This window comes from Pleurodeles waltl, chromosome 2_1 (assembly GCF_031143425.1).
Source record: "Pleurodeles waltl isolate 20211129_DDA chromosome 2_1, aPleWal1.hap1.20221129, whole genome shotgun sequence".
NCBI classification, from domain to species: domain Eukaryota; kingdom Metazoa; phylum Chordata; class Amphibia; order Caudata; family Salamandridae; genus Pleurodeles; species Pleurodeles waltl.
In genome coordinates, this window is record NC_090438.1 from 464,599,183 (window position 1) to 464,613,694 (window position 14,512).

Below are 14,512 nucleotides of genomic sequence, written 5' to 3' on the forward strand. Positions count from 1 at the left end.
TGCCACCAGACTGATCAGCATCTCTTATCACAGCTGGAACAGAGTATCTGAGAACTAATGGACCAACGCCCTCACCGCCTGCCCCCAACACCTTCTGGAAAGCTGATCAAGCGATCAAAGATTTCATCACCTGGATCTCCAACAGCAACAACAGAGCCGCTCCCAGCAAACCCTCCAAGACCAACAGACAAACATGCTGGTATGCCCCAGAGCTAAGATCCTCCAAATGCACCTGCAAACAAGTAGAAAGGAGATGTCCCACCACCACGGAGTCCACCTACCGGACCACATTTGAGACCACACAAGCTCCTGAACGACACCAGAAGGTAAACTTTAGCCAACCGCATTGAAGCCAGCTCCATCATTCCATTATCTGCGGGAACATTAATCTTAGAACCTTAGCAACAAGGGTAGACACTCACCAGCCGGTATGCTCAGCAGCCCAACAACTTCAATACCTGTTCAGCAAACACAGCTTCTTTTCTATCCAGCATACTCTAGAAACAAGCTCCCCTGCACAGATGTTTCCAAAAACTTTTCAGGGTAAGCGCACCTTGGACTACATCTTCGCCTCAAAGAAAGTCAATAAATGTCTGGTAACCTTTGAAATTTTGCAAATAAATGCCAGCGATCACCTCCCATTCATAGCAAATCTGGAGGTGAAGCCAAGGTGTCTGGAAACCCAAAAGTCAATAGGAACCTCTCGGGAGGATAAAGATCTACAGACAATTAGGTGAATAAAGTGGGGACCGATTGCATTCAAGGTATGCAACTCCTGGAAAACCTCCAATGGCTCCACTCTGTTGACAATGTTGGGCAAAACCCTTTGAAACAACTGGCCAGAAATCACTAAGGACCTTCTACAACGAGAAGGATCCTCCATTGCCCCACAACAGAGCCACGTAAAGGGCCTTCCTCAGCATCTCATAATGGAAAGCAAGCGGAGACTTGGCAGACTGTGGAGGTCATATGGCCAAACTAGGAACTCCTCAACAAAAACGGAGCTAGCCTTAAAGCTACGGGCTCATGCTAGGCAGCACAAGCAGCTGATCTGGTCCTAAAATGCAAACAGGCAGAAAGGGTGTCTGCCCACGCATGATGATACCTACCCAGGACCTGCCCCTTCTCCGGGTGAAATCACCACCATCCTGCTTAGACTGAGGGTGTCTGTTATTCCAGCACAAATTTTCAAGGGAGATAGAGAGCTTTGGTCACCAGATCTTTCTGCTCTTTATTGCTCCTGCCTAGAGTCTCACGTGGAGGGGCTCTATATTACATCTAATCTATAAAAAAAGGGGATAGGCAAGATCCAGCTAATCATCTACTTATTGCACTATTAAATATCAGAGCAAAGGGCTTTGCCTCATCAGGCTGCTGCTAAGAAGTCACTCCCAATTTGTGCCTGCTTTGTGGATTATTCTGCAGCCTTCGATAAGGTGGACAGGAATCTGCTATGGAGCAAGCTCCAAAGCTGGGGTATCCCCAACAAGCTATTAAGGGCAATACTTGTACTTTATTCATCCACCTGGGTTAGGGTCAAGTTGAGCTCTTCCATCAGCAAGGAGATCCCCACCACCAACGGTTTAAAGCAAGGACGTGTGCTAGCACCCCTTTTATTTAACATTCATACAGCAGATACGTCCCAGGTACTAAAACATGCAAATCTGATTCCACCACAAATCAGGCACCTTAAATGAACCCCTTTACAATATGCAGATGATATTGTGTTGCTGGACCATTCAAGAATTGGTCTACTAAGGGCATTAACTGCCCTGCATGGTAATAACAAGGCAAACAAAATGAAGGCGAATGTTTCCAAGCCAAAAGTAATAATATTTGGAGGGCTAATTAAAATCAGCATTTCCGTTGGAAAATGGGTCCACTTGCTAATAGCAGCACAGACATGTACAACTATCTGGGCGTGTGGCTATCAATGAAGAGAAAGCCCAAAGTTCATCTATATCACCTGAAGGTAAAGGCAACATTTATAATAACCAGATTATGCCAGCTAAATAATCCCATAGAAAGTCCTTCTCCAAGGCTACTTCTCCAAGTACTCAGAGCCTCCCTTCTCTCAGTCCTAAACTACCACCACAAAGCCTATCCAGGTCAAGTCACCACACTGGTGGATAAGCTACAAGTTAAATCTTACAAAAGAGTGTTTAAGCTACTGCAGTAGATAAGGTCCCAGATAAGTCTAGAATTTGGCCTAGAAGGCCAGAACTGGGCCCACATGGGCACCTTCCTGAAATTCTACTATAGGATAATCATGACCTCACCTAACACTCGAAAATCAACTCTCCGCCCTATTTATGAAACAAGAATGAATCCCTGGTCGCAGTACCTAAGTGCAGCATTAAAAATGCTTTCCCAGGTAACTGACCCGAAAAAACTGAGCAACACTCCTTCTCAAGAAGTGGTGGCGGTATCTTACATGAATGGTTCACAGCCCTTGCCACCTCAGCCATACCTGGCCAGCACAATCAGGAAAGCTTGTGTGACACTGATCACAACTGCAAGGCTGTTTGGCTTGCAGATAAAGGAGCTGAACCCAAAATGGCACTCTCTTTCCAAAATAACAAATTGCAGGCTCTGAGGATCTAAATCAGACAAATTATGTTGCTGTCTGACATTGATGAATGCATGTTGCACTTTATGAAGACCACTCTTGCTTCACACTCATACAATGTCTAACCAGACCATGTCTAACAAAACCCTCGCTCTTTGATAAAACGTCAAAATTCCTTCACTATCTGAATGTTCCCTTAAATACCACAAATATAAAAATGAATTTTTTTAAGATTGATGTGACAGAAGTCTTCCAACCACTATGGGGAGGACCCCATTTCAAATGGGACTGGGAATTCAGTTAGCTCTGGGTCAGGGAAGATTGTTTATGTTGCAGGATCATCCATAAAGTCCTTGTTGTAATATCCTTCAACCTCCCCAACAACACCCGTCACATATACTTATTTAGATGCCCTATTCATCATTTCTTCTATGTGCTTTTTTCACCATGTTCAACCTAAGCAGCCCAAATTTTCCTGTGCTGAGCAATAATGTTCTCACAATAATTGGGTGTATGAAAGTTATAGGGCCTATGGAGCAACATCTAAACTCTCACACCCTTTCTTCCAGTGGAAAGTCATCATGCAAGTAACGGAGCAAATCCACAAGTGGATTTCTTCCCAATATTAGTTCCACAGGTACTTAGACCCACATTATATATTCTGGTCTTAGCTGCAAAATAGTCATTCATTAACTTCACCTGCTCTGCTTCTCTGAACCACCCTTTTGCCAAACTACCAACTATATTAAGCAGCAATTTTGGCTGCAAGCCTTGGCAAGCCCCCAAGTTATAGACTAGTTGGGGTCAATTGGTCTTGAGTGAGGTCTGGGTGTGGTGATCACTTCTAATAAACAATATTTTCAGCACATACATTTCATCCAATGATTTTATTGTAGTAATGTGGATAAGTACTTCATAGTTCCTCATTTGAAATGCAACTTTGGTACCCAAATTAGCTAAGAGTGAAGTCAGGAGCTCATGTACTCTCCGTAGTCATGCCTGGAAAGGTTGGGGCGCCTCAATGGTGCATTGGTACTTCTGCTTAGTTATTTTTTCTTTGATAATCGTAGACTAATGGGATCACTTTACGTGCACAGATCTAGGGATTTAGTTGCACATACACAATCCAATGGGCATTTGGGAATTAGAACATTTTACACGTAGCACAAGTACTCAGAGTGTGCTATGTCTTACATTACCCACATAAATCTTAGTAAGTTTGTGAATCGGTCTTAGAGTGCAAAGCTTAGATGTAGACATTTAGAAAAATAAAAAAGGGGAACAACACGGGAAGCTAAACCTGGGAGCATCAGGGTGCTGCAGTTGAGTGGGAAAGAACGAGGGTAGTGAGTAGATATGCAATAGCATGTCCGTGGAGGGGGTGATAGATAAAGAAAAGAAAAACATGTAGCAAAGTATGTGAAGTGGTACAAAGCAGGAAGAAAGCACGGAAAGGCCAGAATGTCAGCCAGACCAAGTGTACGAAGATGCCAAAAAACATACCTTATCTTTGAGTGCTAAAAGGAAAAGGAAAAGGAAAAAAAAAATCCTTGTCAAGAAGGAAATATATGGATACAACTTATATAATCAGAACACTGTGAGTCTGCAATACTCCTACTTGGGACAAACACAAGAATTGGGGGGAAAGTAAAAAAATCAAGAGCTAAATCCTGAGATAGACAATAAATCCACCCAATAATCAGAATTGGATTTTTAGCAAAGTTCATGCTAATTGTATGTTATGTTTTGGAAACAAAAGGTCTGTGATAGACAGTAGAATGAGATAAAACAACTCCAGCATCATAACCTATTAATGTACGTAATCAATACACATTCGTTCTGGTCTGTCCCACTTACTCTGAAGCAGGGTGCCCCATAGCAATTCGAGCGGTCACCATATTTGCACATTGTTTACATGAGCATATGTTAGCCCTAAACAGCTTACTGCATTATGTACTCCTCATGATAATAGAGATGAGGCACTTTCACAAAGCTACATTGACACATGTATATTTATTTCTCCATCTAGGTGTGACTATTTTCTGCTATGCATCAATTTGCATGTAGATTTGCACATTAGTGTAGTCTCCACCCCTTAGAAAAGGCCACTATCACCACTGGGTGGTAAGAGAATTAATTACTTGCTCTATCAGACATATAGGGGGTCATTCTGACCCTGGCGGTCGGTGATAAAGCGGCGGCCAACCCGCCAACAGGCCGGCGGTCAAAAAAATGCAATTCTGACCCTGGCGGGAACCGCCAACACAGCCCGCCGCATTAACACTCCGACCGCCACGGCGGAACAAACAAACAGCGCGGCGGTCACCGCCAACAGCCAGGCGGCAGACAATGTACCGCCCACCCTATCACGACCCACCAATCCGCCACCTTTTCCGGGGCGGGAGCCCCGCCGATAAAAACACGGCGGAAACAGACATTTTCAATGGAAAACGCTCACCTCGAGACACTCCACGCGGAATCCGGACAGTATGGAACCCGAATTGAACATCATACCTGCTCTCGTCTACCTGCTCATCTACCACGAGTACGAACTTCGGCGCAGACGTCAACGGTGAGTACTGCACCTACGACACACGGGAGGGGGGAGGAAGAAAGGTTATGGGCATACACATATGCGACCCCCCCACACCCCCAATATGTACACACCAATGCAGAGCAGGAAGTCACAGTGACACCACACAAAGCCCCTTTAAAAATACAATGACACAACCAAATTTGGAATACATTTTCATGTACCAAAAAGGCACCTGGAAATAATTGAGCAACCGTGAAAAATATTTACAAAAACCAAAAAGATATACACATCAGTGTATCACTGAAGTAACAAGTCCTGCACATCCTACAAATCTAACATGTCCGTGGGCCAAGGTTCTGCGAAACAAGGGCAAAGCCCACACACGAGACCTGAGTCCTTTGGAGAGAACACTGCAGGGGCATCCGATGTCAAAACTACAGGCACCTCAGGGGGAAGGGAAGGGGGGGCCACCACAGCCACATGAGTCCACGACGCCAGATCCACGAGGAGCCACCATGCCCACTGTACCATCCTGGGGAGTGGAAAGCCACAGTCTCTCAAGTCTCTACAGTGGGTGGATTGCCCACTGTGCCATCCTGGGGAGTGCAAAGCCACAGTCTCTCAAGTATCTGCAGTGGGTGGGTTGCCCACTGGACCATCCTGGGAGTGCAAAGCCACAGTCTCTCAAGTCTCTACAGTGGGTGGATTGCCCACTGTGCCATCCTGGGGAGTGCAAAGCCACAGTCTCTCAGGTGGATTACAGAGTCCACTGGTCAAGGAGGAGGCATGGTGGGCACAGTGAACCATAAACAGTGCCTGAGACGGCGGGACCCAGCGCAGCGGTGCATGACATGGCGATGTCCAGCGGAGCGGTGCTTGAGACGGCGGGGCCCAGCGGAGCGGTGCTTGACAGGAAGGGCCCAGCGGAGCGGTGCTTGACAGGAAGGGCCCAGCGGAGCGGTGCTTGACAGGAAGGGCCCAGCGGAGCGGTGCTTGAGACGGCGGGGCCCTGTTCAGCGGTACCTGTCTTCATGGCGGGGCCCTGTTCAGCGGTACCTGTCTTCACGGCGGGGCCCTGTTCAGCGGTGCTCTTCTGCACGGCGGGGCCCTGTTCAGCGGTGCTCTTCTGCACGGCGGGGCCCTGTTCAGCGGTACCTGTCTTCACGGCGGGGCCCTGTTCAGCGGTGCTCTTCTGCACGGCGGGGCCCTGTTCAGCGGTACCTGTCTTCACGGCAGGGCCCTGTTCAGCGGTACCTGTCTTCACGGCGGGGCCCTGTTCAGCGGTGCTCTTCTGCACGGCGGGGCCCTGTTCAGCGGTGCTCTTCTGCACGGCGGGGCCCTGTTCAGCGGTACCTGTCTTCACGGCAGGGCCCTGTTCAGCGGTGCTCTTCTGCACGGCGGGGCCCTGTTCAGCGGTACCTGTCTTCACGGCGGGGCCCTGTTCAGCGGTGCTCTTCTGCACGGCGAGGCCCTGCTCAGCGGTGCTCTTCTGCACGGCGGGGCCCTGTTCAGCGGTCCCTGTCTTCACGGCGGGGCCCTGTTCAGCGGTACCTGTCTTCACGGCGGGGCCCTGTTCAGCGGTACCTGTGTTTACAGCGGGGCCCTGTTCAGCGGTGCTCTTCTGCACGGAGGGGCCCTGTTCAGCGGTGCTCTTCTGCACGGCGGGGCCCTGTTCAGCGGTACCTGTCTTCACGGCGGGGCCCTGTTCAGCGGTGCTCTTCTGCACGGCGGGCCCTGTTCAGCGGTACCTGTCTTCACGGCGGGGCCCTGTTCAGCGGTGCTCTTCTGCACGGCGGGGCCCTGTTCAGCGGTACCTGTCTTCACGGCGGGGCCTTGTTCAGCGGTACCTGTCTTCACGGCGGGGCCCTGTTCAGCGGTACCTGTCTTCACGGCGGGGCCCTGTTCAGCGGTGCTCTTCTGCACGGCGGGGCCCTGTTCAGCGGTACCTGTCTTCACGGCGGGGCCCTGTTCAGCGGTGCTCTTCTGCACGGCGGGGCCCTGTTCAGCGGTGCTCTTCTGCGCGGCGGGGCCCTGTTCAGCGGTACCTGTTTTCACGGCGGGGCCCTGTTCAGCGGTACCTGTCTTCACGGCGGGGCCCTGTTCAGCGGTGCTCTTCTGCACGGCGGGGCCCTGTTCAGCGGTGCTCTTCTGCACGGCGGGCCCTGTTCAGCGGTACCTGTCTTCACGGCGGGGCCCTGTTCAGCGGTACCTGTCTTCACGGCGGGGCCCTGTTCAGTGGTACCTGTCTTCACGGCGGGGCCCTGTTCAGCGGTGCTCTTCTGCACGGCGGGGCCCTGTTCAGCGGTGCTCTTGCAGTATGTCAAGGGAGTCATACCTGGCCTGGACACCCTGCTCAGTCGCCCTCTGACCGTGCTGTGTCAGGCCCCTTCGGGGAGTGAGTCCTGGGCCCTTTGGTGTCGTCCCTTGCAGCCGGGATGGGGCTTGTGGGGCCCTCCTGCTCCGCGCTCCTGGTGGTTGTCCTCTCCGCCCTGCTGTCCTTCCGCTCCTTAGATGGGGCTCTCGGGCCCTTGCCTCCCCTGGCTGCTGTGGCCGGTGAAGTGGCCGGAGTCACCTCCTTGGGGGCAGCCGTCTCTGTCCGCTCACGGCGGCCCTTCAATTTCCGGGTCCTCTTGCCTGGGGGGGGCTGGCTGTCCCCTTGCTGCTCACCAAAGTGTTACTGCCGCCAAAGGGTGGACTCCACATGCCATGCACCACTTGCACTGTAGTAGTTGGGCTGGTGGTGGCTGAGGTGCCCTTGGGACTTTTCCCAGTTGGAGGGGGTGGGTCGGGGGAGGGAAAGAGGTCAAAACTGGAGAGGTAATTTTTCTTGGGACCAAGGTAAGGGGTAGGAGTAGTGGTGAGAGAAGTGGAGGAAGAGGATGTGGTTGTATGAGAGCCAGGTGTGCTGTCCTTGGGTGCAGGTGACTGGGACGTAGGCTGTGGTGAGGTGGTTGGCTGTTGTTTGGGTGTCTGCCTGCGTTTATGTGTCTTGGAAGAGGGGGTGACAGACACAGTGGGAGAGGACACAGGGGACGTGTAAATGCCAGTGGGGGTGGTGACTGCAGGTGTGCGGACTGTAGTGGAGGGTTTGCTGGTGGTGGAAGAACTGGCTGATGTTGGGGTGCATGCAGGTGTGAGTGTAGACGTCACAGGGAGGGAGGAGGGAGACGAGGAAGACGGGGACACAGAGGTGGTAGTGACTGTTGATATGTCTGCATCTGTGTGTTGCTTGGGTGAATGCTTGTGTTTTCTGTGGTGCTTATGTTTGGATGAGATGGCCTTGGGTGTTGAGGTGTGTGCAGGCTGGTCTGATGGTGTGGATGGGATAGGTTGAGGTACAGGAGACAGAGAAAGGGTGGAGGCAGATAGAAGAGGGAGACTGGAGACAGGGACAATGGCTGCCGTCAGTGCTGAGGCCAGAGCAGTGAACGCTCGTTGATGGGCAGCCTGACCCGAATGAATGCCCTCCAGGTAGGCATTGCTCCGATGCACCTCCCTTTCCACCCCCTGGATGGCATTCAGAAGGGTAGTCTGCCCAACAATGAGCGTCCTCACCAGGTCAATGAGCTCCGCACTGAGGGCAGCAGGGGTAAAAGAGGCAGGGGCTGAGGTGCCTGGGGCGAAGGAGACGCGCGCCTTCCTGGCCGAGCGGCCACGGAGCGAAGACTGAGGGGCTGCTGGGAGGGCGGTGCTGGTGCGCTGGGTGGCGGCTGTACCTGTTGTTGTGGGGGGCACAGATGGTGCCGCCCCCGCTAGGGAGCTCCCAAACGAGGACGTGTCCGTGTCGCTGGTGTCTCCACCGGCCCCCGTTGTGGTGCTCCCCTCGCCCTCCGGATCACTGGTGCCCTCGGTGTCTATGTCAGTGCCCACCGGGGCCTGGTGACCTGCAGCTCCCTCCTGCTCCGACGCCAAATCTCCTCCGCCTGATGATGCTAAAACACAAGAAGACAAAGATTTAGGGTGGGGGTAGAAATTAAACAAAGTTGAGTGCATGCCTTAGCAATACCCTTTGCGGAGAGGACAGACACAGGTGCCTCGTGCACTAAGTCGCGAACTTGGGGTACACTACTCAGTACTTCTGACTAGGCAAACAGGTCTAGGGACAACACACGCGCACATGTGTGATGCTGGAGCATGGGTAGCTGCACTTGGCACCCTACAGAGGTGGGGGGCGGGGGCACAGGGCCATGCCTAAGGGAGCGGACTACACTACAGAGAGCGCCCGGGCCTAATGTCACCCACAGCCCTCCTCCCCCACCCAGACGCCTCCAATGCGCATACAGATAGGAGAATGTGCGGATACTCACCCCCTTGTGTCTGCTGTGCTGTCCTCAAGCGCCCATCCAAATTAGGGTAGGCCACCGCCAGGATCCGGGACATCAGGGGGGTCATGGTGCGACTGGCACCCCTCCTAGGTTGGGAGGCCATCCCCAGCAGTGTTTCTGCGGTCTTCCTCGTTCCGCGGCGGATGTCCTCCCACCTCTTGCGGCATTGGGTGCCCCGTCTGTTGTGGACCCCCAAGTTCCGGACTTCCTCGGCGATGGCACGCCAAATATCGATTTTCTGGTGGGCGCTCACCTGTTTGACATGTACAGGGTGGGAAAGAGAAACCGTCACATATCTGCATGTTTGGAGTACATGCCCCCCCCTCCCCAACCTTGTCATGGTTCCCATTCTCTCATCTGTCGTGCGTTGCACTCCCCATTCCCTCCACACCCCACCAACTTACATCCCCCCCCCTCCACACAGGCATAACCCATTCAATGTGCACTGAGTGTACTCACCTGTTGGTCTGGAGGACCGTAGAGTTGCGCATACTGGGGGAGGACCCCGTCCACGAGCTTCTCCAACTCTTCTGAACTGAAGGCGGGGGCCCTTTCACCAGTAGCAGCAGCCATTGTCACTTCCAGACCGAGTTCACAGCAGCACTTGCAGTATAGGTCCTCTCCTGTGGATGATCAGGTCTCGAATGATTGAGCAGATAGAAAATGGCGGTCACGCCCGCGGCGGTGCGTACCGCGGCGGTGCGTCCCGCGACCGCCGGCGCACATCGTCATTGGCTCCTGAAACCCATAGGCTTCAATGTTAACCAATGCGTCTTCGTACAGCGGTCTTCGACCGCCTACCGCCACGGTGTGCCCCGCCAGCGCAGTGACCTCACATCCCATTGTCCCACTTCACAGGTCAGGCATCGGCCATTTCAAGGGCCCACATGGCTTAATTTCTAATGCGTCACACAGGCCTAGGCCTTGCAATGGCACACATACAAACATATCAAACCATACATTTACCTGTACTGTGCAAGCTGTGTTGTACGTACCTGTGAGTGGATTGACTCTGTACTCCATATTCTCCTTCCTAGGCACCGTCCGCTGGGACTAGCGATGAGAAGGAGGATTCCTCGCGTGTACCGGCCGCTGGTGGACCTGTCCACAATGGAAGAACGCAACATAATACTACGATACCGACTTGACCGAGCCTCCATCCATGAACTGTGTGCCCAGCTGGAGCCAGCCCTGATGTCCCCCATCCGCCAACCCACAGGAATTCCCCCTCTAGTGCAGGTTCTGTCTGTCCTCCATTTCTTTGCAACTGGCTCATTCCAGACAACAGTGGCCATGTCATCTGGGATGTCTCAGCCTATGTTTTCCAAGATCTTATCCAGAGTGTTGTTTGCCCTGATGAAACTCATGCGGAGCTACATCATTTTCCCAGAGGAGGGTGATTTGCCTACAGTGAAAGCTGATTTCTATGCCCTTGGACACATCCCCAACATCATTGGTGCAATTGATGGGACCCATGTGGCTTTAGTCCCCCCAAATGACGATGAACAGGTGTACAGGAACAGGAAGAATTACCATTCAATGAATATCCAGGTGGTCTGTTTGGCTGACCAGTACATCTCCCATGTAAATGCCAAGTTCCCAGGGTCAGTGCATGACGCGTATGTTATGCGAAATAGCAGCATTCCCTATGTGATGGAACAGCTACAGAGACAGCGTGTGTGGCTAATAGGTGACTCTGGTTACCCCAACCTGCCGTGGCTATTGACCCCAGTGAGGAATCCCAGGACCAGGGCAGAGGAACGGTACAATGAGGCCCATGGGCGTACTAGGAGGGTGATTGAGCGAACCTTTGGGCTCCTGAAGGCCAGGTTTAGGTGCCTGCATATGACAGGTGGATCCCTAATGTACTCACCAAAGAAGGTGTGCCATATCATCGTGGCGTGCTGTATGCTCCACAACCTGGCTTTGCGACGCCAGGTGCCTTTCCTGCAGGAGGATGGTCCAGATGGTGGTGTTGTAGAAGCCGTGGAGCCTGTGGAGAGTGAAGAGGAGGAAGACTCTGAGGACGACACAGACAATAGGGACAGAGTGATACAACAGTATTTCCAGTAACACACAGGTAAGAATCACCCACGCCATTTCACAATTGCTTATAGCCTCCTGCATCTGTACTTTCTGTAGTTCCCCACAGATGTTTTTCATTAATTTTTGCCTTTCCCTTCCCTTCTCAGTGCTGTCTGACTCAGTACCTGACTTCTGCTTGGTTCGCCCATGAAATACAGCGTATTGACATTGGTATGTTGTCATGACTAATTGACAGAACAGAAATCGAACAGTAATATGTAATACATTTGTTAATAATACAGCATGACTCAAAACAGATTTGTGTGCAAAATGTGATTTATTTACAGTGCTAGATATCGGTACATGTGATTCTAAGGGTGATGGGTGGGGGTGGAGGAATATCCATGGCAGAGTCCAGTTCTCAGTCTCACAGGTGCATTGTCCTTTTGCCTGTGGAAGGATGGAGCATAGGCAGTTCATGGTTGGACAGGGTGGCAATGTGGGACAGTGGGAAGACTTGAGGGGGTATGTCCTGCTGGCGGGGGTCTTGACATCCTACTCTGTCTTTTTTTTTGGTCTCAGGCTCCTCTTACGGGGTGGTTGTTCTTCAGCAGGAGGTGGGGTTCTGGGGGGCTGTCGAGGTGTTGGGACCTCCTGTCCACTAGCGCCGGCGGAGGTGGTAGGCTGTTCCTGGTCCGGGCTAGTGACAGGGGCCCTGTGTGGTGCACCATGGTCCCGCAACGCGTCCTCTATCCTGTGGAGGGCCAGGACGATGGTCCCCATTGCGGTCCCGATGATTCTCAGCTCCTCCCTGAACCCCATGTAGCGTTCCTCCTGCTGTGCCTGGATCTCAGTGAACCTGGCCAGTACCGTCGCCATCGTTTCTTGGGAGTGGTGGTATGCCCCCATGATGGTGGTGAGGGCCTCTTGGAGAGTGGGTTCCCTGGGCCTCTCCTCCCCCCCCTGTCGCACAGCAGCCCTCCGAGCTGCCCGGTTTCCCCCGGCCTCTGTCCCCTGGACGGTGTGCCCGCTACCACTGCCCCCAGGTCCCTGTTGTTGTTGGGGTGTTGGGTTAGCCTGGGTGCCCTGTAGTGGCAGACACACCGCTGATTGAGCTGTCCTAGAGACAGAGGCATGGGCCCGCTGGGTGGGAGCTGTGCTGGTGTTGGCAGAGGGGGTCGGGTCTGGTGTGGCCTGTGGCTGCCTGAGGGGAACCGACTGCCCAGAGGTCCCCGATGGTCCGGGCTGGTCATCAGGTTCACTGTCGACAGAGCTGCTATCCTCAGTGTGGGCCTGTTCCGGTGGTGGGATGGACACTTCTGGACCCTCCTGGCTGGTGTGTTGTCGTTCGGGTCCTGCATGGGGTAAGAGAGTTTGGTTATTGTTTCTGTGTGTACAATAGCGTGCGTGTTATGGGTGCCCTTGTCCCCCAGTGCAGGCATTCCCTTGAGGGAGGTGTTGTGAGGGTAGTTAGTGGGGGGGGGGGGTTAGTGCAGTGGTCATGCTTAGGTGATGGGTGCCCATGATTTGTGTTGGCATGCAGGAGTTGGTGTTGGGATGGGTGGGTTGTGCTGGTGAGACATTGTCAGGGAGGATGTGTGCTGGGGGGTTGGGGGTGAGGGTGGGGGTGTGGGTTGGCATGCTGGTGGGGTGGGGGGGATATAGTAGTTGAGATTGGACTTACCAGAGTCCATTCCTCCGGCTACTCCTGCGAGGCCCTGAGGATGCAGGATGTTCAAGACGTCTTGCTCCCACGATGTGAATTCGGGAGGGGTGGGTGGGGGTCCGCCGCCAGTCTTCTGGACCGCGATGTTGTGCCTGGAGACCATCGATCGGACCTTCCCCCGTAGGTCGTTCCATCTTTTGCGTATGTCCTCCCTATTCCTGGGATGCTGTCCCACCGCGTTGACCCTGTCCACGATCCGCTGCCATAGCTCCGCCTTCCTAGCTATACTGGTGTGCTGCACCTGCGAGCCGAAGAGCTGGGGTTCCACTCTTAGGATTTCCTCCACCATGACCCGGAGTTCTTGGTCCGAAAAGCGTGGGTGCCTTTGGGGTGCCATGGGGTGGTGTGGGTGAGGTGTGGGGTGGTGTATGTGATGATGAGTATGTTGGTGAGTGGTGCTTTGTGCTACTATGTGGTGTGTGTGATGGTGTAGTGTGCCTCAGTGTGTCTTGCTTTGGATTGTCTGCTGTGTCTCTCTCTCCTTCTCTCAGTAATTATGGTCGCAGGGGTTTGTGGGTGATGTGGGTGTGTGTTTTATAGTTGGTTGATTGTGTGGGAGTGGTGTGTGTATGTGTATCAGGTGTGTGTATTTCAAATTGTCCAATGTGGCTGTGTTTTGGTGCTGTGTTTGTATTCTGACCGCGGCGGTGTGTAGCGCCAATGGAATACCGCGTTTGAATGACCGCCGTGTGGATTCGTGGGTCGTAATGGCATGGGCGTATTTCTGTTGGCGTGACGGTGGAGGTTTGGTCATCTCCAGTTTCTCGCTGCCCGCTGATGTGGCGGGCTGCAGTGGAGGACGGAATTTTGGAGGTTTGGCCGTTGTGGGTCAGAATGACCGTGGCGGTTAACCGCGGCCGCGGCAGTGTTATGGCGGTCTTCTGACCGGCGATAAGGGCCTTTTACCGCCGAGGTCAGAATGACCCCCATAGTATGGAAAGAATTAAGAAATGTTTGTATATTTAACCATTTTTAACTTAGAACTAATATTAGAACTAATGTAAATATAAATGTATATATATATATATATATATATATATATATATATATATATATATATATATATATATATATATCTCACACAGCTTCCACTCACAAGTCTATTGATATGGCAGCACACAACTCAGAAAAAGCATCCCAAGACAATTATCTCATACAGGGAATTTCATTATGTGCAAAAAGAACGGGAAACAAAAATTGTGCAGGGGAAACAATAAAAATGAAAAATTTCCTAGCTAACCTGAAGGATACTTTCAATTCTATTAAGGACACGGAGGCGAGGATTATGCAGTCCTTTCTCCACTTTATTCACAACAGCAAGTTCAAAGTTC